Source organism: Podarcis bocagei (genome assembly GCF_964188305.1).
Source record: "Podarcis bocagei genome assembly, chromosome: 14".
Taxonomy (NCBI): domain Eukaryota; kingdom Metazoa; phylum Chordata; class Lepidosauria; order Squamata; family Lacertidae; genus Podarcis; species Podarcis bocagei.
In genome coordinates, this window is record NC_138139.1 from 50,054,170 (window position 1) to 50,081,230 (window position 27,061).

The window sequence follows — 27,061 nt, forward strand, 5'->3', positions numbered from 1 at the left end:
TCATTTCATAATGTGTCTGACCTGAAAGATCGTATCTCCCTACACAAACCTGCCCAGGTGCTACAATCCTCAGGCAATCGCTCACCTTACTGTATTTATTTATTTATTATTAAATTTACATACTGCCCTTCATCAAAAGATATCAGGGTGGTTCACAAGATAAAAATATAAGGAAAAAGCACAAATAAATAGTTAAACCAGAAACAACAAAACAATAACACCCCCTACCCCTCACACACGAACATACTTAAAAGGCTGTAGAATATTAATCAGTCAAATGCCTGGTTGAAAGACCTACAATGGCTCCCAGTACGTTTCCGAGCACAATTCAAAGTGCTGGTGTTGACCTTTAAAGCCCTAAACGGCCTCGGCCCAGTATACCTGAAGGAGCGTCTCCACCCCCATCATTCTGCCCGGACGCTGAGGTCCAGCGCCGAGGGCCTTCTGGCGGTTCCCTCATTGCGAGAAGTAAAGCTACAGGGAACCAGGCAGAGTGCCTTTTCGGTAGTGGCGCCCGCCCTGTGGAACGCCCTCCCATCAGATGTCAAAACGATAAACAACTACCTGACATTCAGAAGACATCTTAAGGCAGCCCTGTTCAGGGAAGTTTTTAATGTATGATATTTTAGTGTTTTTTGGTTTCTATGGAAGCCGCCCAGAGTGGCTGGGGAAACCCAGCCAGATGGGCGGGGTACAAATAATAAATTGTTGTTGTTGTTGTTGTTGTTGTTGTTGTTGTTGAAGAGGAACGTTTTCGCCAGGCTCCATATATATATATATATATATATATATATATATGGCGCCAAGCGAGCCTCCCTGGGGCCAGCATTCCACAAACGGGGAGCCACTGCACAGAAGGCCCTGTTCTTGTGTTGCCGCCCTCCGGACGTCACAGGGAGGAGGCACACGAAGAAGGGCCTCAGGTGATGAACGCAGAGTCTGGGTCAGTTTATATGGGGAGATGTGGTCCTTCAGGTATTGCCATTTGAGGCCTTCTCTAGGTCCCATCAACATGAGAGCCATGCTTGGTGGTGACACGAGAGGCAGCTTTTTTTTGGCTACTCCCAGATGGTGGGATTCCCTCCCAAGAGAGGCTAGACCGGTTCCTTCTCCGTGATCCTTCCACCAGCTAGCTAGGACTCTCCCGTCCAGAGACGCCTTTGGAAACTAAGGTGCAGACTCGCTGTCAGGTCAAACTGGGTTTTAAATGTGCTGTGATGCCTTTGAATTATGGTTTGTTCACTAGCTTGTTTTCGTTAGATTGCATTTTTAAATTTTAAACCAGCTGCCTTGAATCCCAATTTGGGAGAGAGCTGGGACAGATGTGCGTTAAATAACAATAATAGAGATAGCACTGTTTAAACCCCCGTACCTTTTGAGTCTTGCACACTGACCACCGGCCTGCTCCGCCCCAGACAGAAAGCCACAGTCCAGTAGGAGTGAGAAACACAGCCGTCAGTGAATGCAGATCCCACGAGGGTTACGCTCTTCAATTAGGGTCCTCATTATAAGACTAGAAAACTCCACTCTGTCGTCTGTGCACATAACACAGAAATCTCCCCCCCTCCCTCTTCCCCCTTTAAAAAGAAGAAAAGGAGGAAGGGGGAGGGAAGAGGAGCTAAGATGAGGAGAGCAGCATCTTTAATGCAAGAGACGGGTCTGCTGAGATTCAGTCTTATTTTGACTTTCATCTCGAAAAGCTGCCTTGGGAATCCATTAAGCCCAATTTAAATCGACTCTCCGCCCCCACAGTCCTCTCCCCGCCTCCCCTGCCGTTCTGGACTTCTGCTTCCCTACGAAACAACAACAAACAACGTCATTAAAATAAATAAACGGGGAGAGCGGGTTGGGGGGGGAACCCTCCCTGAGCAGGTTTTTGCTCATCAGGTATTGGGGGTCAAACGGACCCCAAGTTCAGAGCAGTTTGAGGAAACAGTAACATGGGAGGTGCATTTGATGATTCCAGTTTAGGGCAAACAATATGGAACTGGGGTTTATGCTACAAGGGTGGAATCTGGAGCCTGTGATGCTCAACAGCCTCCCAGAGTTATGGACGATGAACACCATGAACATATGCAGTTACAATACGTCAGGGAAGGGCTGTAGCTCAGTGGTGGAGCATGTTTCTTGCATGCAGAAGGTCACAGGTTTGATCCTCTAGCTGCTCCAGGTAGAGCTACAAAAAGGTTTTCTTTTTTGCCAAAGCCATTGTAGCAGCCATAGCAAACTGAATTGCGCTGCTTGGGTTCAGATCCTCACTCCGTGAAATTCCGTTGAGTAGCCTTGGGCCTGTCTGTTTCTTGCTCTTACAGCCTAACCTACCTGACAGGGTCATTGTGAAGCTCAACATGGACTGACCCAGTATGCACGTACATTACCCATGAGCTCCCTGAAGTAAGAGATATCAGCGAGATTTTTAAACCTATCTAACTGCATAATATTGAAACTGTGACATCCTGTTTTGCGGCTTGGCAGGGATTTAGCAAGAGATTTGCATCTTTTCGGCCCCAGGTCTAAAGTCAGAGGCTGTTTTGGGTTTAAATGAGAAAGGGTAGGTTCAATTTAAGGTCCAAAGGCCAGTATATCCACGATTAAATTGCAAAAGACGAAAACAAACCCACCCCTCAAACAAACCGAAAACAAACAGTGTGCTTTCAGAGCGTTTGTGGACTTTACTTTTTCCATGCCTTGCAGCACTCAGAAATTATATACTCCCTGAAGAATAACCACATGCAATCTGAAACACAATAGCAGGAGGCAGCTATTAACCTTGATAGCAAGAGATGGAACTGCCATGTTCAGAGGCAGTCTATCTCTGAACCCCGGGGGCTGAGGTCAAAACAACCAAGAAAGGCCACTTGTGCAATCCCTGCCTTGTGAGCTTCCTGGAGGCATCTGTCTGACTGCTATTAAAAAGAGGCTGCTGCTGGGCTAAACCTGGAGCAAAGAGCCTTTCCCCCCACCTAACTGCACACAGCTGGCCTACAAACAGCAGTCTGTCCACTACGCCAAACACTGCAGCTCTGCCTTCCTCTCCTCATTCTGAAACCTGCCCACCTGTCTCCTTTGTCACAAACCCACCACTGCGACGATTTGTGCATGCCACAAAGTTTCGTCCCGCACCTTCTCCTTGCTGCCTCCCTGAACGGTGCATTTTCCGCGCCTTTCCATCGATGGATTTACATTTTTGTTTTGTTTTTAAAAAAGGTTCAATATTTGCAGGGTGAATTCCAAGCGCACTGATGCGCCCATCCGCACACAGCGACACAGGTGCAACAAACCTATCTGCTCCCATCCGGGTCGCCTCGCTTTGTTGGTTTTAATAGGGTTGCTCTGGAGTGGAGGCTTTTTGTGGATCTCAGCCACCACACCTGCGCCAAACGCACACAATTGCCTGCTCTGAGTAGCTCTTCAATGGCAGAGGGTGGACGGCATCCCGCTGCTATGTCATAGGCTGGCTGGCAGTTTGGCTCTAGCCGATTCCCAGCTCTCCTCCTGCAACAATACTTCAACACCCTGCATACATTTCCAGTTTCTTCCTTTTCGTTTTCTGCAACAGCAACAGCAGCAGAAAAAGAAAAAAGGAAGGAAGATCACGGAGGGTCTTTTGTAGGCTGGCGACGCTTCCTTGAGGCTCTGGAGAGCCCGTTTATTTATTAAAAAATAATAATCGTGTCAGTGGGCGGTTTGTGTCGGGAGGGGGCAAGGCATTTGTCATGGGAAAAAGAGAACCCCAGGGAGACCTCGAGAAAATCTCTCTCTCTCTCTCTCTCCCAGCATGCCCCCCCCGCCCTGGGGGGATTTCCAAATGAACCATCACAGCTGTACAGTACAAATGCTAGCTACAATTTATGGTCTTCCTAGCTCAGAGGAGAGACTGATTCTCTGGGAAAAGGGACCAATGGGGAAACACATCGATCAAAGCCACGCATGGAAACACTGGCGAGAGATAATGGGATGCCGGGTCTCCATCCGACAACTTTACTGAGACCTTACGAAGGCACCATCCAAAATAACCTTCAATCTCAGCCTCGCCACCAATTTAGCATTCTTTGAACTTCCGTTTTTTATTTAAAAAAGCCACTCTCCAGAGACACCAAACATCTCCCCCAACCCTGCATAAGAAAAGAAGCATCCCTCCCCAAAACCAAACTTCTTTTTCACGCCTGCACTTGTGCGTCCAACCAGATTTAGAAAGAACAAGCGAACACACGAAAGGAAAGAAGGAAGGAAGGAAGGAAGGAAGGAGTGCAGCTTGCTCAGAATTCTGCAAGGAAAATCCAGAAGCCCTTTTCAAACAATCCACTTGGAGGGGAGACAGTGCACACTCACCAACTCTGCCAAAGCCGAAAGACCAACGCGGCTGTCTCTGAAGCGCTCCCCCCCCTCCCCAATCTCTCCAAAGCACAAATGGCGTAAGCAAGAAACATAAAACCAAAGGGAAAGGGAGGGCAGGGGACAGGGGCTGGGTGGGAAAGAAAGCGAAGGGAGCTGATGAATGAGCGACCAGTGTGCAGCCCCCCCCCCCACCAAAGAGACATCAAAGCACCCCAAAGAAAGATCTCCTTTCGCCCTACCTGCAAGCTCTCCTCTTCTTCTCTTCCGTCTCCTCTTTGGCGCTCCCTCGCTCTTTTCCCTTGCCGTCCTCCCAGAGCAGAGTGGTCACAGATTTAGATCCTTTAGGAGGGGGGAAAAACGTGGGGAGAAAAATATGTATATAGCACAATTCTTTTTTGTTGTTTTTATTTTTTTGTTCCCCCTTTCTCTCTCTCTCTCTCTCTCTCTTCTTAGCAACCTCTTTGAGCTCCTTCAGTAGTCATTATTCATAGACCACTAGGGGATAGGAGGTAATTAGGAACGGCCCCTTAGTCTGCAGTTTGAAAATTTAATGCCAGGGGTAGGAATGGTGAACATGTGTGTGGAAGAGGAAGGGAGGGCGCGCACGGCTGTGTGTGTGTGTGTGTGTGTGTCGTGGGGGGGGGGGCTGATTGGTTGGCTGCAGGCTGCTAAAAGGGTGGGGGGAGGTTGTGCTGATGGAGATGAGGGAGAGGTGGGGGGAAAGGAGGGGAGAGGATACGGAGGGAGTGGTTTCAGGGTCTCTCTCTCGGTGGCACTATAAAGACATCAGGATGTCCAAGGAGATTGAGGGACCAGCGGTGGCAGATTTTTCCTCTCTCTCTCTCCCCCCCCCCTCCTGTTTTGTGTTGTGAGTGGGTGGCAGCCTTGTCGCCGGTGTGTGATGTTTGTGATCCGTGTGTGTGTGCCAGGAATAGCAATCAGAAACAGAGGCAGCCTACGAAGCATAAAAGCGCCATCACGCAGGGTCAAGAAAAGCTACAGATTTAAAATATGAAATGGGAGAGAGAGAAGGAAACACCCTCCGCAGTAAGGAAGGGGAGGCAAAAAAGAAGAGGAGGAGGAGGAGGAATTTTTAAAAAGGAGGAGGAAGGTTGGGGGGGGGGTTGCCCTCCATCAGTCTAATTTGGCCACAGCCATCCCTCCTCTCTGAAATGTAATCCCACGCATGCACAACAAAGCCACGGCGGTTGAATGAGCAGAGCGGTGTGAAAGCTTGAATGAGAGAGGTCTGGCTTAGGGAGGTGGGAGCTGCGTGGGAGTGTGCGTTGGGGAGGGGGGTTGCGATGGGGGAGAGGGAGGACCAAAATGGGGGAGGGAAGGGGCCTGGGGGAGAGGGAGGCATCCTCGTCCCTCCACACCGGGAGATTCTCCTAACTGCGCGCAGCTGCAGCCCAGGCAGAGACTGACACAGCAGGCGGAGGAGGGGGGGGTTTGGGGTGGGGTGGGGGTCCCTGCGTGGTGGTTGGGGGGGGGGAGTCATGCAGTGGCGTAGCGTGGGTTGTCAGCACCCGGGGCAAGGCAAGTAATTTGCGCCCCCTAACCCGTGGATTTGCGCCCCCTAACCCTAACCCCCAGATGTTGCGCCCGGTGCGGCCGGCCCCCCCCTGCACCCCCCACGCTACGCCACTGGAGTCATGCACGCAGCCCGCTGGCAAATGAGAGCCGAGGGCACCCGATTTCCCTTGGGTGGCTGCTGGGCATCAGGAAGGACTGAACGACAGAGGTTGAAAGCACAGAGCTGGAAGGGACCCCCAGGGTCATCTAGTGCGCCCCCCCCGGCAATGCAGGAATCTTTGGTCCAATGTGGGGCTCGAACCCACAACCTAAGAGTCTCACGCTCTACCGACTGAGGAGGAATAGCCTTCAACCATTCTGGCCATTTCCTACCATGACCCACACAGAGCAGAGGGGGTTGCCCTCCTCACATCGTTTTTTACCCGGGGGGGGGGGGGTTTGTAATTCAGAGTGCAGAAACCCAAGTGCCCAGTTCCCTCTGGTGCCCCCAAAAGTGGCAGCTGCAACACACTAGCCAGAACAGGGTCCGTCTGTTCACTGGCAGTGCACCCAGCTTTCCCAGAAGGCTCCCACAAAATCTGTCCGGCTTCTAACTTTCGTGCAACGATCAAAGTAATTGTTTCTGAGCCTTCGCCTTCCTGCAAAGAAATTGATGACCCCACCTTCCTGTTTCTAGTCATACAACAACACTGTAAGGTACCTCAAGTCAGGCGTTCCCCAAACTGGAACCCTTGCCAGGCATTTTAAAGACTACAAATCCCATCAGCCACAGCCGGAACATAGGCGTTCTGTGTTGGAGAGGTGGGTGTTGTAGTCCAAAAACATCCAGAGTGTACCAGGTTGTGGAAGGCTGCAACAGGGTGAGAAAAAGTGTTTGGCACATGGTCACTGAGTGAGAAGCAGGGGCGTAGGAAGGGGTGGGGTGGGGTGAGGCCCACCCCAGGTGTCATCCCTGAGGAAGTGACAAAATGGCACTTACCGCGGGGCCTGGCCTGCAGTGTGCCCGAGCCACACTTCTCTTCTGGGAGTGACACGGTGGCTTGGGGCCCTGCGCTGCCCTAAACAGCAGCATGGGGCTTGCGTCTGCCAGGTGGACTCAATGGTCAGCTCGCTGCACTGCCCCTCTGGGCAGATTCCCTCGCTGCCCCCGTGAACAGATCGCCCCCCCGCCCGCAGATCTCCCCCTGCCCCCGCTGCTCTGGGTGCCAGAGCAGCTAGCTACACCCCTGGTGAGAAGGAACTGGAACCCGGCTCTCTCTCCAACCCTCATCAGCCCTTCTGTTTGTTTATTACATTTATTCATCACCATCCTCCTAAGAGCACAGCTCAAGATAAACAGCAAAATGTCCCGGTAAATAAGCACACATGCAAAATCACAATATTTATAAAATAATAATCATGGACTGCAAGAAGATCAAACTTATCCATTCTGAAGGAAATCAGCCCTGAGTGCTCACTGGAAAGACAGATCCTGAAGCTGAGGCTCTAAGACTTTGGCCACCTCATGAGAAGAGAAGACTCCCTGGAAAAGACCCTGATGTTGGGAAAGATGGAGGGCACAAGGAGAAGGGGACGGCAGAGAATGAGATGGTTGGACAGTGTTCTCGAAGCTACCAGCATGAGTTTGACCAAACTGCGGGAGGCAGTGGAAGACAGGAGTGCCTGGCGTGCTCTGGTCCATGGGGTCACGAAGAGTCGGACACGACTAAACAACTAAACAACAACAAAATTTATTCATTTATTCGAGTTCTGTCCCATCCGACAACATAAGAAGAGTGTGCTGAATCAGGCCAGTAGCAGTGTTTCCCAACCACTGTTCCGCGGCACACTAGTGTGCCGCGAGATGTTGCCTGGAGGGAGGCGGGCGAGTCGGGCGGCGAGAGGCGGGGCGGCGAGGAGAGGCCGCCCAGCGTGGGGCTCTCGCCGTCTGCCTGCCTGGCTGCCTGCGAGCTCGGCGGGCAGCGCCTCCGTCCGCAGCGCCCACCTTGCGGCTCTCATTCCCTGCCCCTGCCAAAGCTCACCCAGCCAAGCCGCGCTCTCCTTCCTGCCTCGCTTTGCTGCCTCCTCCCCCCCCACCCCCAAAGCTTGGAGGTTCCCCAGCAAGGGGGAGGGAAAAAATTGAAACTTACACTTTCGTGTGTCCCTCCCGGCGTGACGCTGCGCGCTGACGTCACGGGGCTGTAATGGTGGTGTGCCTCGAGATTTTTTTCATCAAACAAGTGTGCCTTTGCCCAAAAAAGGTTGGGAAACACTGCTCTATAGGACAGCATCCTGTTCTCACAGTGGGCAAAGTGACGCCTGTGGGAATTGTGCAAGCAGGATTCAAGCACAACAGCAACACTCTTCCAGCCACTGGCATTCAGAAGCATTTCTGCGTCCGACTGTGGAGGCAAAGCTTAGCCATCAGGACTAGTAGCCATTGACAGCATTATCCTCTGTGAGTTTTTCTTGTCCTAATTTAAAGCCATCCAAGCTGGCTTTACTCCAAGGATCTCAAGGGGGCAGCAGATTTTTTATTCCCTCTCCCCAACCCCGTGAGGTAGGTTAGGCTACGAGGCTCACCCAGCGAGCTTCATAAACGAGTGGGGATTTGAACCCTGGTTTCAGAGGGCCTAGCCCATCCCTCTAGCCACTGAAACCCATCAGCTCTCAAATTCACTTTGCATTTAAAGCCGAACCTGCCTCATTTGCAGTTCCTCAACCATACATGGTCCCATGTACCCGAAGGAGCACCTCTACCCCCATTGTTCAGCCCAGACACTGAGGTCCAGCTCCGAGGGCCTTCTGGTTGTTCCCTCACTGCAAGAAGTGAAGTTACAGGGAACCAGGAAGAGGGCCTTCTTGGTAGTGGCACCCGCCCTGTGGAATGCCCTCACATCAGATGTCAAGGAGATAAATAACTATCCAACTTTCAGAAGACATTCGAAGGCAGCCCTGTTTAGGGAAGTTTTTAATGTAAAGGTGCACTGTGGCAATGTAATGCAAAAACGAATGATATTAAGGAGCACGGCTTGCGGAAAATGTGCATGGTAGGCAAAATTGAATACCAAATGTGTATATTGGGATAAATATAAACTCAAATACTGACAATATTTTTGCGAGGACTTTTGAACAAAAATCACAAGTTGGTGTGGAAATGTGAAGAAGATTGGAAAGAAAGCAAGCGAAACTGGAATGGACAAATCGGTGCATCCCTGGGTAAACGAAAATATCTTCAGTTGATGTCTAAATCCCAACAGCAAAAGGGACAGGTGTCAACTTGAGTTGGAGACCACAGAAAACACATGGCCCAATGATCCTTAAGAGCACGGGCGGCTCGGCCTGTTTCGACTCCTGAGGCAGGAATATTCCACTTCCTGTCCCCTCCTGCCACCACACCCTGTACCATCGCTTCTGCCACTATTGGCATGCCCACCCTTGACAAACTCAGTGAGAACCAGGGTGTTCCACAAGGCATTGCCACTCACCTCCTCTGCCCCGGGGTGGGGGAAGATGACCAGCAATGTTGAGCACAGGAAAGCCTTCTTCCTGCTGCTGAGAAGGAGGTGTTCCGGTAGTGGCAGGGTGCTGCCTCTTGGAACTTCCACCGCCTGAGCCAGGGGCTTCACCCCACCTCATCAGTGGGCTGGCTCTGCTTGAGAGAATCATGAGCAGAGCATCCCTTATTGTTCTGGACACGGAGGTCCAGCTCTGAAGGCCTTCTGGCGGTCCCATCACTGCAAGACGTGACCTTACAGGGAATGAGGCAGAGGGTTTTCTCAGTAGTGGTGCCTGCCTTGTGGAGTACCCTCCCGTCAGATGTCAAGCATATAAACAGCTATCTGACTTTTAGAAGACACCTGGGAAGTTTTTTAATGTTTGATGTTTTATTGTGTTTTTGAATATTTTGCTGGAAGCCGCCCAGAGTGACTGGGGCAACCCACTCGGATAGGCAGCATATAAATAAAAAATTATTATTATCTTACGGAATGGGTCAGCTGGTTTTGGGTGGGCTTTCCTGTGGATAGTTGGGCCCTAAGCCATTTTGGGCTTTATAAATCATTACCGGATCCTTTAATCTGTGAGCTAGTAGTGCAGGACCTTCACTTAACATCATAGTTGCTGCAATTCTGCCCTAGCTGCAGCTACTTCCAGGCTGTTTTCAAAGGCTGAAGCACATTGCAATCACCCATACATGTGGTCAGCAGAGCACAAGTGCCACTATAGTCACTATACCACACGACTCTCATGACTTAAAGTAATAATGATGGTTTGCTACAGCAGCAAAGCACAAGGTGCTTTTCAGAGTAACGCATGTGAAAATGATGCAATCTGTGGAACATGAGCCTACGATCCAAAGAAACCACGGAACAAAAGCAGGGGGTTGGTGGGCTGCTGCAGGCATCCCGATTCCAGTTCTATAGGAACTGGAGATCTCAGCCACCAGATGTCTGGCACATGAGCCATGTAGGCTGAGAACATGGAAACAGGAGCAGTGTCAAGTTTCAAAACAGGAGAATAGCAAAACCATGAAGTTTAGGTACAAAAGCTCTATTGGTTAGAACATGGTGCTGATAACACCAAGGTCGCAGGTTCGGTCCCTGCATATTCCTGCACTGCTCAGCAGTTCTCAACCTGTGGGTCCTCAGATGTTGTTGGACTACAACTCCCCTCATCCCTGAGCTCTGGCCTTGCTAGCTAGGGGTGATGGGAGTTGTAGTTCAACAACATCTGGGGACCCATCCGTTGAGAAAGGCTGGATTAGATGGTCCTCAGGTCCCTTCCTACTTTACAATTCTATGAGTCTATGAACCCAGAGTCTTCCTACTTCCCCTTGTGGTCAAAGGCATCCAATCCTACTTCCTATAGCAGTCGTGCGGCAGGTCGGATGCATCCCAGAGAGGTGATGGTGAGGACCGCAAGACGTTTTGCAAAACTTGGAGCCAGCCAGATTTAGAACTCAAGGGAGAGGAAGGAAAGGGACCTAATATCTTAAGCTCACAGGTGAGGTCACTTTTCCAGCTTGAGGGGGTGGGGGTGGGGGCGCAGAGCGGTCAAGGACCAAATAGAGTTGTGGTCAGGGCCAAATGCAAAAGTAAGTGTGGCTACAGGCAAAAGTGGGTGAAGCAACAAATGCAACTCTTACCTTCGCACAGCTGGCTAGCTGCTATCCAAAGGCCCTAAGTTTCTATATATCCACACATACACCTCTGCATCCCCTGTCCAGGCAATCAGGACGCATTATTTTGACACAGCCCAGCCAGACAAAAGCCCTTGAGAAGGGTGAAGAATGTGGGCTTGGCAGAACCCCAAGGGCAGGAGAGAAGGGAGGGTGGAGGGCTACAATCAGCCATCAGGCCTGAGATTCCCCATCTTATTGGATCTCCTGGCACTGGTCCTCCCCCCCACCTTCTCTTCCCCACATGCATACAATCGAAAAGCAGTCAGGGGAGGCTCCAGTCTCAATGAGAAAAGTGGCGCTGGTGATGGGGGTTGATACTATCTCCCTGCACTGACTTTCCGATCAGAATCACTCACCCACCCACCTGCTGAAGCTGCTGTGAGCTCCTGTGACTATCAGCAGCGGAGGTGGGGGGGTTTGTAGGCACAATATCAGTACCCTTTTCTGCTTGGGGTCCTAGCAGTTTGGGTGGGGGGAGTCCGATCATGTAAATGCCATGGCAGGAAGGTTTAGACCCCCTTCTCCCAGCACCACGGTTTTGAACAACATTGGAGCCCACTTTGCTTGAGTTTTAGTGGAAGGAAGGAAGGAAGGAAGGAAGGAAGGAAGGAAGGAAGGAAGGAAGGAAGGATCAAGAGAACACCAGACTTCTCTGACCTGGTGTTCCAGGACAACAACAATCTCTGCCACTGGCAGTGCTACCTGGCGCAGGTGGGAGTTCAGAGTCCAGTGACGTCTGGAGGTCCACTAGTAGGGAGAGGATGTAGTGGACCATCTTGGCCTAGAGCTGGTGTGGGGATGCTTTGGCCATCCCAGATGTTGCTGGCTTGCAACTCTCATCACCACTGACCATTCTGGGGAGCTCAAGGTTCCCCATTCTTGGCCTAGAAGAAAAACTAGTATTGCTCTAAAGGAATAAGCACCACTTCTTCTACACCAAAAGGTATACTGAAATCTCAAAGGGGAAGTCAAATTGTTTGGATTTCTACGGCGGCCGTGTATAGACTCACAGTGGGACAACTGTCAGCTACGGGAGTAGACAGTTGGGTTTACCACCTGCGTATGTGGAAAGGGAAACTTTCTCATGCCCTTCTCAGCAGCTGACTGGAGACTTTGGAAACCAGGTAAGTGGGGACACCCCCAATGCAGTTGTATTTGTTCCCAAGGGAAGTTTCTACCAAGGATGGGGACCCTGTGGCTGGATCTGGCTGGAATACAACTCCCATCATTCCTGATTATTGGTTGTGCTGGCAGGGGCTGATTGGAGTTGGAGTCTGGACAACTCATGACTTTTCCCATTTATGCTGCTGTATTAACCAGCCCCAGGCAAATCTCCATTTCCCGATTTTGCCTCCTGTGGGACTGCTTTGTTCTTGGTTAGCCTCCTCATTGCTACTGCCTTGCAGCCCTTCTTCAACATCCAACTCTCTCCAGGGCAAATCTCAGAACTTAAGAAGCTGCCTTCTACTGAATCAGGCCATGGATCTAATTCAGTGTTGCCAACCTTGACTGGCAGCAGCTGTCCCAGGTTCCAGACAGTCTTTTCAAGCCCTGTCTGGATATGTCGGGGATTGAACCTGGGACATTCTGCAGACAAAGCATGAGATATGCCATGGAGCTGTAGCTCCATGCCTAAAACTAAAGTAAGACACCAGTCCTCATTGTTACGACTAAAGGAGTAAATCAAATGGAGCCTAGCCTAGCAAGTCAGGCCATTGTTCCAGCTAGCACATCATTGTGTGCACTGACTGGCATAGGATTTCATAGAATCATAGGACTGCAGAGTTGGAAGGGACCCTGAGGATCATCTAGTCCAATCTTCTGCAATGCAGAAATATCTCTAACATTTGCATGGCTGCCAAATGACGTTCTCTGACCAACAATAACACATATTGCAAATCCCAGTCTTACCTGAAGATGCTGGGAATTGGACCCTATTGGGTTCCACCATTGAAACTGGGCCCTCCTTCTGGTGGGGTGCCATTGCAATGGATCGATGTTGCCTCTGCTGCACATGCAGGTGAACACATTAGCATAAACCCTAAAATGTCATGCCTAGAGCAACCTGCCATTCACACCCGCTGCAGCTGCTGAAGTAGCTTCTGACTGCAAGACAATTACGTTTTCCAAGCAGGTCATTAACCAAAGGGTTGCAGCTCTCTGGGCTTTTCAAATCAATGGCAGGAGGGTTGGGCCACGGAAGGGAAATTATCGCAGCAGAGAATGCTTGGAAGAAAGCTTTCAGCTGTAAGGCACAAGTTGGGCAAAAGCTGGGCCGCAATCTTTGGCTGAGAGAACGGGTGTGTTACAAACATGCCCCAGATCTCCTTCTGTGTGGAATATCGAGGGGTATGGCCCTCAAGGCCATCTGCATGGAATAGTGGTTGGAGTGTCAGGCTAGGACTGAGGAGTTCCGAGTTCAAATCTCCATTCGACCACACAGCTCACTGGGTGGCCTATGTTTTCCCCTAACCTCCCTCACAGGGCTCTTGCAAGGATTAAAAAGGGTGACAGAGAGGAGGACTTTGGTTTTACTGGCTTCGTTTATTTATACCCCGCCCTTCATATAAATCCCAAGGCTGCCTTAAGCTTCCCAGAGGAAAGTAGAGGTAAATGCAACCCAATTTTTAAAATTAAAAATGGTTGCAGGCAGGCTAAGGAAAGATGGGGTCTTGACAGGGCCGGCTCTACCATTAGGCAAACTGAGGCAGGCGCCTCAGGCAACTGATTTTGGCTGGCACGATGGGGCAGCAAATTGCTGACTACTTAATTTATTTTTGGGGCATTTTTACTGCTGGAGAGAAGGTGAGGAATTCATGAGATACGTGCCTCAGCTGTTAAAATGACTTGGCTGGCCTTGGGTTATAGGCACCTTGACCCGTGGTATGGCAAGGTAAAAGCACATAAGGCATTTAAAAACAATATTGTCAGGAAAGCATTGTTTAATGTCTGGATAAGGTACAAAGACTTTTTGGAGAGTAAAACTCCAAGGTGGCTATCACCTATGGAAGCGAAAGCTTTGAAAAAACTCAACATGGAGGCTAAATGGCCAAAATATTGGGAAATTTTAGAACAGGAAGGTGACAAATTGAAATTGCAGAGTTATGACAAACTTAAAGAGAAGGTGCGAGACTGGTTACACTACTTTCAAATAAGAGAAGTTTATAACTTGGATAAAAATGTCAGCATCGCCCTAGAGCCAGTGCGCCGACTGGACTCATGTACCTCAACCCCGACTGGGCTAGGCGAGCTGGGTAGCACCGCCAGAGACCTCCTTTCTCACAGGAACAGGTCACAGTGCTGTGGACTCACAGCTTAGAGCTGAGAGCACCGGATTCACTGTCTCAATAATACAGTCGTTGTGCAGCAGAGTTTTGCAGAGTCTTGCAGAGTATAAACCACTCGGAGAGCAGCTCTGTAGAATATCTTCCTTTTATTCTATAACTACAACTATGATACAAAACTATATACAGAGCTGAATATTCTAAGCATAAATCATGCTACACTGAGAGTCTGCAGCTGCACTTAGCAGCAATCTTATCTCTAAGATCTCTAACACTCTCACTCTCTCCGATACACTGACTGACTGACTCTCTCTCACACACAGATATGTTGCTGGGCAGAATAAGTAGATAGGCAGGACACGCCTCCTGCTCTCTGTGGAGAGTCAGCAGAGACCATCAGGAGATGATCAGGAGATTCTTGGGTATGGGAGGGGTGAAATCTCCTCAAAAAAGATTGGTTTTCAGGTGGAAAAATCAAAGTTAGAAACAGAATTGTTAGAACCCAATGCTAAGACACTTTCAAGAATGTACAATTTGCTGTTGAAATGGAATACTGAGGAAGAAACGGTAAAATCTGCAATGATAAAATGGGCACAAGATATAGGACATAACATCATGTTTGCTGACTGGGAGAAGTTATGGACCACCGGGATTAAATTTACGGCGTGTAATGCCCTAAGAGAGAATATTATGAAAATGATGTACAGGTGGTACATGACCCCAGTCAAGCTCTCAAAAGTATATCATTTGCCCGATAACAAATGTTGGAAATGTAAAGAAATTGAAGGTACATTCTTTCACCTTTGGTGGACGTGCCCAAGGATTAAGGCTTTCTGGGAAATGATATATAATGAACTGAAAAAGGTATTTAAATATACTTTCCCGAAGAAACCAGAGGCCTTCCTCCTAGGCATTGTTGGCCAATCGGTGTCAAAGAAGGATAGAATTTTCTTTATGTACGCTACAGCAGCAGCAAGAATTCTTATCGCAAAGCATTGGAAGACACAAGACCTACCCACCTTGGAAGAATGGCAGATGCAACTAACAGACTACATGGAGATGGCGGAAATGACTGGCAGAATCCGAGACCAGGGAGAAGAGTCGGTGGAAGAAGATTGGAGAAACATTGCAGAAACATTGTAAAATTTTTGAATGCTGATGACATTGAAATGAATTGAAGGGGCTCTAGCAACAAGGCAAAAAGGATGAGGGGATTAATAATAGATAAACTAATAGAATATGAATTTGCTGAACCAAATTTAAAAGGGATACAAAAATGGGAGACGTGAGGAAGTCAGGAAAATAAGTTAACTAAAGTGGAGAGATTAAGAAAGAGGGAAATTTTGTTTTTCTTTTATATGTGTTTTTTCTTTTTTTTCTTTTTTGTGTTTAATGTTTGTATTTTTGTACTCTTGTATTTTGTATTTGTTTTGCTTTTGTTTTTTCTAAACGTTTCTACTGATAAAACCTAATAAAATATTATATATATAAAAAATAAAAAATATAGGCACCTTGACCCGGAATGGGAGGAAGCAAAAAATGACCTAGCCCAGGCCTAGATCTGAAGAACAGACACATCTGCGCTATACATTTAAAGCCCAACTATATTGCTTTGAACAGTCATGTCTTCTCCCAAAAATTCTTGGGAGCTGCAATTCCCAATGTTTAGAAACCATTCCGGCGGCCATTTTGGCCAGGTGGCAGCTGGAGCACGTTGCTGTAATAAATGGCATTATAAGTAATTGGCCAATACCTGAATCTGTTTAGGAAACAACAACAACAGCCACCGCCATTCCTTCTTCCAAGGGAACGCTGGGAATTGTAGCTCTGTGAAGGGAGCAGGGGTGTCGTCACAACTCCCAGCACCCTTAACGAAGCAACAGTTCCCAGAATCCTTTGGGTGGGTGGCGGGGAGCCACAACTGCCAAATGTGGCCTGTTAGTGCTTCAAAATTATAGCGCAGATGCGACTTTGCTCATGAGAAAAGCATGACACGGCGGGAGGCAAATGCAGGGAAATAAGACTGGCCTCAGGCCATTTGCCATAGTGGTAGTCCCTCCTAACCTATTAGTCAAAGGCTTTGCTCCATGCAGGGCCAGATCTCTATGAAACTAAAGAAGCTCAAAAAAAAGGGGGGGGTGGACAGGGGGAAAAAGAAACTAAAAAAGCTCACATTTCTTGGCCCCTAATCCCGAGGGGTCCCATAAATGACTTTAATCCACCTTGCTTGAAAATTGTGGGTCTGGTAGACTCAATTTGAGTTGCACAATGCAAACTGACTCTTTTTTTGTTGCATCTATTTCAACCATCCCAAAGCAACCAAGAACTAACTTAGTTGGTCTTTAAGGTGCTACAGGAAGGATTTTTTTTATTTTAACCATCCCAAAGTTTGAGAGTCAGCAGCACAGAGGCAGACCCTTCAAATTTTCCTATTTTCCAGAGACAGTCCCAGATTTACAGAAGCTGTCCTGGTTTCTGACTTGAATTTTTAAATGATTTTCTAAAAAATATATTAAACCTTCCCTTGCCATATGTCCAGGTTTCCCAGGACATTTTGCCGAAAATCCACCTGGACGCCATTTTCCAGCTGGAAACCCGGACGTACGGCAGCCCTAAGGATGTCGTATCCCAGGCCCTCCAAGTGTTCCTATTTTCCAGGGGCAGTCCCAGATTTACAGAAGCCGCCCCAGTTTCTGATTTGATCCCAGAATGCCCCGCTTTTCCTTAGGATGTCCCTATTTTCATCAGAGAAATGTTGGAGGGTATGGAGTTATGTGACCCACAAGCCAAGGAGATGATTACCCAACCTTTAGAAGACTTCTGAAGGCAGCCCTGTATAGGGAAGTTTTTAAATGTTTTATTATGTTTTTATATATGTTGTAAGCTGCCCAGAGTGATGGGGACAACCCAGTCAGATGGATGGGGAATAATGATGATGATGATGGTGATGATGGAACATGAGGTCCCTATTTTCACTGGATAAATGTTGGAGGGTATGGTACATATTTCAACAATCCCAAAGTTTGAGAGTCAGTAGCAGAGATATTGGAAAGGTGTGGTGATCTGTTGTGAAAAACCTTGTTGTAAAAGATAACAATGGTTACCCAGACCTCGTTGCTGGTTGCAAAGGGGCCCACATGAAAGTCCAAGCTTCCTAATATTCTCTCTTAGGGCATTACATGCCGTGAATTTAATCCCGGTGAAAATGATGTACAGGTGGTACATGACTCCAGTCAAGCTTGCAAAAATATATCACTTGCCCGATAACAAATGTTGGAAATGTAAAGAAATTGAAGGTACATTTTTTCACCTTTGGTGGACGTGCCCAAGGATCAAGGCTTTCTGGGAAATGATATATAATGAACTGAAGAAGGTATTTAAATATACTTTCCCGAAGAAACCAGAGGCCTTTCTCCTGGGCATAGTTGGCCAATCGGTGTTAAAGAAGGATAGAACTTTTTTTATGTATGCTACAGCAGCAGCAAGAATACTCATCGCGAAGTATTGGAGGACACAAGATCTACCCACCTTGGAAGAATGGCAGATGCAACTAATAGACTATATGGAGATGGCGGAAATGACTGGCAGAATCCGAGACCATGGAGAAGAGTTGGTGGAAGAAGATTGGAGGAAATTTAAAACTTATTTGCAGAAACATTGTAAAATTTTTGAATGCTGATGACATTGAAATGAATTGAAGGGGTTCTAGTAACAAGGTAAAATGTAAGATGGGATTAATAAATAGATAAACTAAATAGGACATGAATTTGCTGAACCAATTTTTAAAAGGGATACAAAAATGGGAGATGTGAGGAAGTCAGGAAAATAAGTTAACTAAAGATGAGAAATTAAGAAAGAGGGAATTTTTGTTTTCTTTCATATATGTTTTTTCTTTTTCTTTTTTGTGTTTAATGTCTGTATTTCTGTATTTTGTAATTTTGTATCTTTTTCATTTTTGTATTTTTCTAAACTTTTCTATTGATAAAACCTAATAAAATATTATAAAAAAAGAAAGTCCAAGCTTCCAACATCTCTCCGATGAAAACAGAGACATCCTATTCCATCATCATCATCATCATCATCATCATCATCATCATCATCAAATGTTACTGTTTATACTTTGCCCATCTGACTGGGACGACTTCTGTAAATTCCGGACTGTCCCTGGAAAATAGGGACACTTCGAAGGTCTGAATTTCAGGGCCCCCAAAATGCAGGTCCTCAAATAATACCTAGCTCTACCTCTCTTTTGAACCAATGAAGGCAGTGAAGGTCCTGTGTGAGTGCCTGGAGGCGGTTGGAGGATGGATGGCGGCTAACAGATTGAGGTTGAATCCTGACAAGATAGAAGTACTGTTCTTGGGGGACAGGAGGCGGGCAAGTGTAGAGGAATCCCTGGTCCTGTAACTGTGCCCCTGAAGGACCAGGTGTGCAGCCTGGGAGTCATTTTGGACTCACAGTTGTCCATGGAGGTGCAGGTCAATTCTATGTCCAGGGCAGCTGTCTACCAGCTCCATCTGGTACGCAGGCTGAGACCCTACCTGCCCATGGACTGACTCGCCAGAGTGGTCTGGCTATTTCTGGCTATCTCTCGCTTGGACTACTGCAGTGCGCTCTATGTGGGGCTACCTTTGAAGGTGACCCGGAAACTACAACTAATCCAGAATGTGGCAGCCAGACTGGTGACTGGAGTGGCTGCCAAGACCATATAACACCGGTCCTGAAAGACCTACATTGGCTCCCAATATGTTTCCGAGCACAATTCAAAGTGTTGGTGTTGACCTTTAAAGCCCTAAACGGCCTTGGCCCAGTATACCTGAAGGAGCGTCTCCACCCCCATCGTTCTGCCCAGACACTGAGGTCCAGCGCCGAGGGCCTTCTGGCAGTTCCCTCACTGCGAGAAGCAAAGCTACAGGGAACCAGGCAGAGGGCCTTCTCGGTGGTGGCGCCCCCCCTGTGGAACGCCCTCCTGTCAGATGTCAAGGAAATAGACAACTATCTGACTTTTAGAAGACATCTGAAGGCAGCCCTGTTTAGGGACGTTTTTAATGTATGAATTTTATTCTGTTTAATATTTTGTTGGGAGCCACCCAGAGTGGCTGGGGAAACCCAGCCAGATGGGCGGGGTATAAATAAAAAATTATTATTATTATTAGGTCCACCACTGGCTCTACGCACACCCGCACCGCCACGGATGATGGCCCTTCCACCCAGGCCAGTCTCCAGTTCCGCAGGAGGAGGGAACCGCCTGACACCTCTGCTCCTCCACAGGCAGGAGAGGAAGAGAAAGGAAAGCAATTGTCCTTCCTCCACCCCTCTTCCCCAAAGGTTTCTCTCTTCTGCAACAAAAAAACCCACCTCCCTTTTCTTCCCCAGCCCCTCCTGCAGTGACCTGGGCCAAATCTCGAGTGCAGCCCTCATCCCCTCGTTTCCATGGAAAGGGTGAATGGCGGATCCTTGCCGGCAGTCTATTAGAATTCCTTTTATTCCTACGAAGGGGCAGCCAAGCGAAGGGAAAGGCTTTAGATGCGGGCCTAATGGAGCCCTGGGGAACGGGGGGGGGGGGATTTGCACCTCCTTGCTCGAGGAAGAGCGGGGGGGGGGAATTGAGGGGTGGGGGCTGCGTATTACCGAAAAACAAATTCCCATGCAGGTTGCTGCTCCTTCCCACTCAGACCTCATCCCACCCTGCTTCCCCCCCCTGAAGCCATCAGGAAGCATCAGGCTTGCGGATGAAAACCAGCCTTTATTTTTAAAAGATGTTGGGAGAGGCCTGCCAGCAACGTTCCCAAGCCAGGAGCAGCGGAAACCTCATTCACCTCTGGCGGCCTGCTCACTGGCCTTCCAACGCCTCGCTGCCTCTTCCCTCAGCCAAGAACACGGCTTGCTTCATGAACGGCAAAATGCACGCCTACCACGCAGCGAGGGGCCGCCCATGCTTGCCTACAAAATCCAGAGTTTCTGCAATTGGCTTGCCACTTTGAAGCCCATGCCTAAAAACTAAGGCAAGCTTGCAGGATCAGGCCAGTGGCCCATCAAGTCCAGCATCCTGTTTTCACAGTGGCCAACCAAATGGCTACGGGAAACCAGCAAGCAGGCACTGAACACAAGATCATTCTTCCTTTCTGGGGTTTCCAGCAACTGATATTCAGAAACATTTGCTGCCTCCAGCTGTGAAGGAGAGGAAGTAACGGCTGGGGCTAGTTACGAGCAACAGCCCTCTCTTCCATGAATTTGTCTAACCCACTTCAAGAAAGCCATCTAAGCCGGTGGCCGTCACTGCCTCCGGTGGCAGTGAGTTCCACAGATTAACACTGTGCTTTTTATCTGTCCCGATTCTTCCAACATTCTGCTTCATTGGATCCCCACAGATTCTAGCGGTACGAAAGAGGGAATCTCTGGCACACCGTTTTTAAAATGTGGAGTTTCTGCATCGACCCTCGTGTTTTCCATTATTCACTCTTTCCAGAAATGTTCACCTCCAATCCTCATGGACTGACTTTCCACTCATCGGAGGGGGCACTGGGTCAGACAAAAAACGTCCACACACCACACGTAGATGTGGTTTTAAGAAGACCAGAGTTCTTTTTTTCCCCCTAAGAGAATCTGGCTTTAGTGTGGGGGTTGGGCTAGATGATTATCAGGGTGCCTTCCAACTCTACAATTCTATTAAAAGCTTTGTGGGAAAGATGGGAGGAAGGATTTCCACAGGGATGGGAGAACGATTGTCAGTGTTTCCGAGAGGACTTCTGGGGGAGCATGGAAGAAAGCCTAGAGTCTATCAATGGAGAAAGATGGGGTTCTGGGATGGGGTCCCCAGCATTAGGGGTGCATGAAAAAGGAGGATCAGAATTGGGGGGGGGGAACCTTCCGTCTTCTCTGTTGGGCCAACCATCTAAATCTACCGTATTTCATTCCCCCTCTTTCTCAAGATCTCTAAAGCTCGTTCTTCCTGGCAACGGCTAATGCTTCCTAATAAATGCATTTCACATTTGACTAAAACACAGCGCCTCTCCACTCGCAGCTTCCTCGTTCTGGTTCAATACGCCCACCAGACCCTTCTGAAGCACCTTCTCCCTCTCTCTCCCTCTCCCTGACTTAGGAAGCTCTCTCTGTCTCTCTTGCTCCAGAGCCTCCCAGCTCTCACCGCTAGGAAGAGCTGACAAAGATCCATGCAAAACCTCTCCGAGCGGCCCCCGCCAGATCTCATGTAGTGGCTTTCAAACCCTGCCCCTCTGGGGAACCCTTTGCACGTCAATTTCTCTGCCAAGGCGCATACGTCACGAGGCTGCTGCGCATTGCAGGAGGTTCTGGGGAGCGCAGCGGGGTGCATGCTCGGTTCACGGGGAGAGTGCACTCGCCTCTTGCACCTCACGGCCACGCCATGCGACCAGGAATCACTCTGCATTCATGCACCAACTGTCCTCTGTTTACCAGGGGCTGCCCCTGTTTTCTGGAATGCTTCTATACTGCTTTATATTTTGGGGGGGGGGGAGAGAGAATCTCAAAGCGGTTTACAACACTTTAAAACATCAAATAAAACAATCCAGAACAAAAAAACAAATTATAAAATAATAGCCTTATGGCCCTTCAAAGCTTCAAGGAAAATATTTCAGATCCTTTTCCAAGTTTTGCTTCCCCCATATCTCTTTACCTACTTACTACTGGCGGGGGAGGGGGGGGCGTGTAGGTCACAACCACTTCATGGATTCCGCCAAAGAATCGTGGGAACTTTAGTTTGCCCTTTGCAGAACTACACTTTTCAGCACCCTTAATGAATTACACATCCTGAAAGTTCTTTGGGGGAGGCAATTGGCCTTAAATGTACTCTGAATGTGGATGTGTCCTAAATGATAGCATTTTGAGTTTGTGCAAAGCACTTTCTGGGGGGCCCTGCAATTTTGCGAGGCACCCCAAAACACATGTGCCGTGCTTGCGTCTTCGGGGCTCTGTGATATCACGTGGGTCATGTGACTCGCACAGGAGCACAGCCGGAAAGATGTGCATCCCGGTTTGAGGATCCAACATGTTGGAGAATATGGCACCATCATTATCATTGATTAAACCCCCCTTCACCCTAAGGTCCCAGGGCAGATCACAACATTAAAAAGCAATACTAAGACACAACCGACAACCATAAAAAGGAGGTTCCTTAAAATATACAAAAGCCAGGGCAAAAAGGTGCGTGTTCAGCACTCGCCAGAATCTGTACAATGAAGCTGCCATGCACACCCTCTTTAGTAAGGGAGTTCCACAGCTTAGGAGCCACCACAGAGAAGACCCTCTACTAGGCCACCCACCCTGAGCCTCTGAAGGCAGAGGAACTAGTAAGGGGACCCCCTCTGCTGATCTCTGTAAGGAAAGAGGCGGTCTGGTTTGCTCCCTCGGACGGTTGTGGACTCTCCTTCCTAGGAGGTTTTTATGCAGAGGTTGGATGGCTACCTGTCATGGATGCTTTAGCTGGAATTCCTACACCGAAGGGGGTTGGACTACATGGCATTTGGGGACGCAGGTGGTGCTGTGGGTTAAACCACAGAGCCTAGGACTTGCCGATCAGAAGGGTGGCGGTTCGAATCCCCGCGACGGGGTGAGCTCCTGTTGCTCGGTCCCTGCTCCTGCCAACCTAGCAGTTCGAAAGCACGTGAAAGTAGATAAATACGTACCACTCCGGCGGGAAGGTAAACGGCGTTTCCGTGCGCTGCTCTGGTTTGCCAGAAGCGGCTTAGTCATGCTGGCCACATGACCCAGAAGCTGTACGCCGGCTCTCTCGGCCAATAGAGCGAGATGAGCACCGCAACCCCAGAGTCAGCCGCGACTGGACCTAATGGTCAGTGGTCCCTTTACCTTTACCTTTACCCAACTCTGCAATTCTTTTATTCTACTTCCCTGGAAACTCCATTACGAAATTCGGAAAAGTGAGGATTTCGGAGGGAGCTGACTGTGTTTCAGTTTGCAAAATTGTGTGCCGCCTTTTAAGTTTGAACTGCATCTAAATTCTCCCCCTTGCCTAATTCCTCCATCTAATCTCCTTTGACCCCAGGTAACTTTCCAGGTCACTGTCCCTTCCTGCCCCGCTTTCGCCCCATATCCCAGTATCTCCCTCCTTCTCCATGTGCTCTCCTTCCCTTCCCTTTCTCACTCTATTCATCACCCAGCCAGGATTTAAATGTTCTGGGTTCAAGTTCTCGATCCACCTCCTTGTCCCCGTTTTACTGCCTCCAAGTCGCCCCACCGGTTATAACAATAAAAATAATTTATTATTTATACCCCGCCCATCTGGTTGCCAGCATCCGTGTTTGATGCCAACTGCAGGTGCCAGAGCTTGTGTCCAACGCAGAACGGCACTTAGGACACTGAGGAAGAGGCACAACGGATGCGGACGGCAGCTTTCAGGAGCATTGCATGATAATTAAAATGCTTCTTGAGATATTTAATTGATGAACCTGCTTAACTGATTAAACACTGCAGCCATAAAAGTTATTGTTATTTACAGGCGACTCCACGCTTATGTGGGGGTCATGTTCTGGCCCTCTGTGCGCATAATAGACATGTGCATAAAGGGGGGGACGACCCACTGCACCTCTGGCTCGTGAGGAGAGCTCGAAAGGGACGTTCTCTTTGGCTCTGGCAAGGGTACCCTCATGAGCCAGAGGCACAGAGGGACTTTGTTGGGGCTCTTCCGGGTTTCTGGTACCATACATATACATGGTTGCGTGTGACTTGAATGTGGGGGAATGCCTGTATTTCCACCATGCTTTTCTCCCAAGCTGAGATTCGGGGCAGGCTACAACAGAGGGAGGGCTGGTGTGGAGGACTCCCTGGTCCTGAATTTTGGTAACTGTGCCCCTGAAGGACCAGGTGTGCAGCCTGGGAGTCATTTTGGACTCACAGCTGTCCACGGAGGTGCAGGTCAATTCTGTGTCCAGGGCAGCTGTCTACCAGCTCCATCTGGTACGCAGGCTGAGACCCTACCTGCCCACAGACTGTCTCGCCAGAGTGGGGCATGCTCTGGTTATCTCCCGCTTGGACTACTGCAGTGTGCTCTGCGTGGGGCTACCTTTGAAGGTGACCCAGAAACTACAACTAATCCAGAATGCGGCAGCTAGACTAGTGACTGGAGTGGCTGCCGAGACCATATAACACCGGTCCTGAACGACCTACATTGGCTCCCAGTATGTTTCCGAGCACAATTCAAAGTTTTGGTGTTGACCTTTAAAGCCCTAAATGGCCTCGGCTCAGTATACCTGAAGGAATGTCTCCACCCCCATCATTCTACCCAGACACTGTGGTCTACCTCCTAGGATCCTCTGGTGGTTCCCTCCCTGCAAGAAGTGAGGTTACAGAGAACCAGGAAGAGGGTCTTCTTGGTAGTGGCGCCCGCCCTGTGGAATGCCCTCCCATCAGATGTCAAGGAAATAAACAACTAACGTTTAGAAGCCCTGTTTAGGGAAGTTTTTAATATTTGATCTTTTATTGTGTTTTTAATATCCTGTTGGAAGCCGCCCAGAGAGGCTGGGGAGGCTCAGACAGATGGGCAGGGTATAAGTAATAAATTATTATTTTTATTATAATTATTATTTTACAAACACCATTAAAAAATACAACATAATAAAAGCAAACTAGCTGAAAAGCAAGAGTTAAAATACGTTGAAACACATTTAGAGTCAGCAGTTAAAATCCAGGTTGCCCTGACAGCAGCCTAATGTTAAAACACAATTCAAAACTGCAGTGCGATTTCTGTTCTCATCCTGAAGCAAAGTTCTTAACCCAAGGTACTATTTCTGGGTTAGAGGAGTCTGTAACCTGAAGCATCTGTAACCTGAGGTACCACTGTACTGCATTTAACCCCTTTTTTGTACAATTAAGCATCGCCTTCGCCTTAGTTTCCAAAGGCCTGTCTGAACAGGAAGGTCTTAGCCTGCTGGCAGAAGATAACAAGGAGGAGGCCAGTCTAGCCTCTCTTGGGAGGGAATCCCACAATCTGGGGGCAGCCACGGAGAAGGCTCTCTCTTATGTCACCACCAGCCATGCCTCTGATGATGATGGGATTGAGAGAAGGTACTCAACCGAGGATCTCTGCACCCTGGCAGGCTCATATAAGGCGATACTGTGGCACCTCGGGTTACAGACGCTTCAGGTTACAGACTCCACTAACCCAGAAATAGTAACTCGGGTTAAGAACTTTGCTTCAGGATGAGAACAGAAATCGTGCTCTGGCGGCGCGGCGGCAGCAGGAGGCCCCATTAGCTAAAGAGGTGCCTCAGGTTAAGAACAGTTTCAGGTTAAGAACGGACCTCCAGAACAAATTAAGTTCTTAACCCGAGGTACCACTGTAATGATATTTTGGGGCATGGCATAGAGAGCTTTATAGGTCATAACCAGCACTTTGTATTATTGGAGATGTGACCCAGGATATCCTACGATGTCTGTTTCATCGCGGGGCAGAACGCCGAAGATCAGTTTACCCATGATGGTGCTGTAACACCACGACGACGACACTTTACCACTTGGTAAACGATAGTCTTCCCACCCTCGTCGGTACTAGGCCATTCCGAATGGGCTTGCGTTTGAGAGAATTAACATGTCCAAATAGAGCGGCCCTCCCTCGTATGGATTCTGGCAACAACTCTCTGCCCCCAGGCGCCTCCTCCGCCGGCTTAAGCGGCAAGAGCCAATTGTGAAATGGCTCGCCACAAGCAAATAGCTCCGCAAAAGGAATTGCATCTGTGCCCCGTTCTGCAGCCCCACCTCACAGCCTTCGGAGACATCCGCTGATCCCCATCAGCCCCAAGGGAGGCAGAAACAGGCACAGGATTGCTTGTACCAGGGACATTGGCGGCCATGTATTCGTAGGCCCCAGGAAACAGGAGTGGGAGGGAGAAGCAGAAAGCTCTCTCCGGCTTCCGAGTCACGGCCAGCCACTAAGCCACCCTCCTCCTCCCCTCGACCTCTCTCCCCTATTTGAGCACTTTTGCCATGACAACAGGCCTGTTGCTCTTCTCTCTGCCATCTGTTCCGGCTTGGGCATCGGCAGAGATGCGATGGGCATTAGCCTCGGTCCGGCTTGGACACCTCTCTGGCTACTTGCCAAAGCCAGAGCATTAGGACCTCGGCTGCAGCTGCAGCCCTTGTTTTTCAAAGATTTGGGACATGCCTTTAAACCCATTCCTCCTGCCTGCAAACCAACTTTTAATAGTTATTTTTATTCTTTGCCTACCCCTCGCAAACCCGCAGGAGCATAGGGATACTGAGTTAGCCCATTAGCCTTAGTATTGCATTTGCTGACTAGCCCAGTGGTTCTCAAAGGGGGTGGTGTGTCCCCCCATACCCTGCAAGTGTCCTGGGAAAAACGGGACACCCCATTTTTTTCTTGAGAGAACAGCAGCCATTTTGGAGGAGAGCTTACCAGCACCCTACCCCATTGCAGGTAAGAAGAAGAGTGTGCAGTGACAGGAATAATAATAATAATAATAATAATAATAATAATAATAATAATAATAATAAATACTGCAATACTATGCGGCCTAGGACCCATGTACCTACGGGACCTCCTCTCCTGGTCTGCCCCGTGGAGGACCTTAAGGTCCACAAATGACAACACCTTGGAGGTCCCAGGTCGCAAGGTGGTTAGATTGGTCTCAACTAGGGCCAGGGCCTTTTCAGTACTGGCCCTGACTTGGTGGAACGCTCTGTCCCAAGAGACTAGGGCCCTGCGGGACCTGACATCTTTCCGCAAGGCCTG

The 27,061-nt window shown here is 48.9% G+C and overlaps 1 protein-coding gene across 2 annotated transcripts in view; it reads right to left on the reverse strand.

Annotated features, from left to right (window-relative positions):
• The window catches only part of RAI1 (retinoic acid induced 1), a 223,109-nt gene that overhangs the window by 143,462 nt on the left and 52,586 nt on the right, over positions 1–27,061 (reverse strand). The window contains exons 1-2 of one of the 2 annotated variants that reach the window (XM_081169361.1): positions 16,073–16,185; positions 4,578–4,677 (exon numbers count right to left, since the gene is read on the reverse strand). The gene's annotated coding sequence lies outside the window, so the exon portion shown is untranslated. Of the gene's footprint in view, positions 1–4,577; positions 4,678–16,072; positions 16,186–27,061 lie in introns of those variants that run through there. The other variant, XM_081169360.1, reaches the window with a different exon arrangement.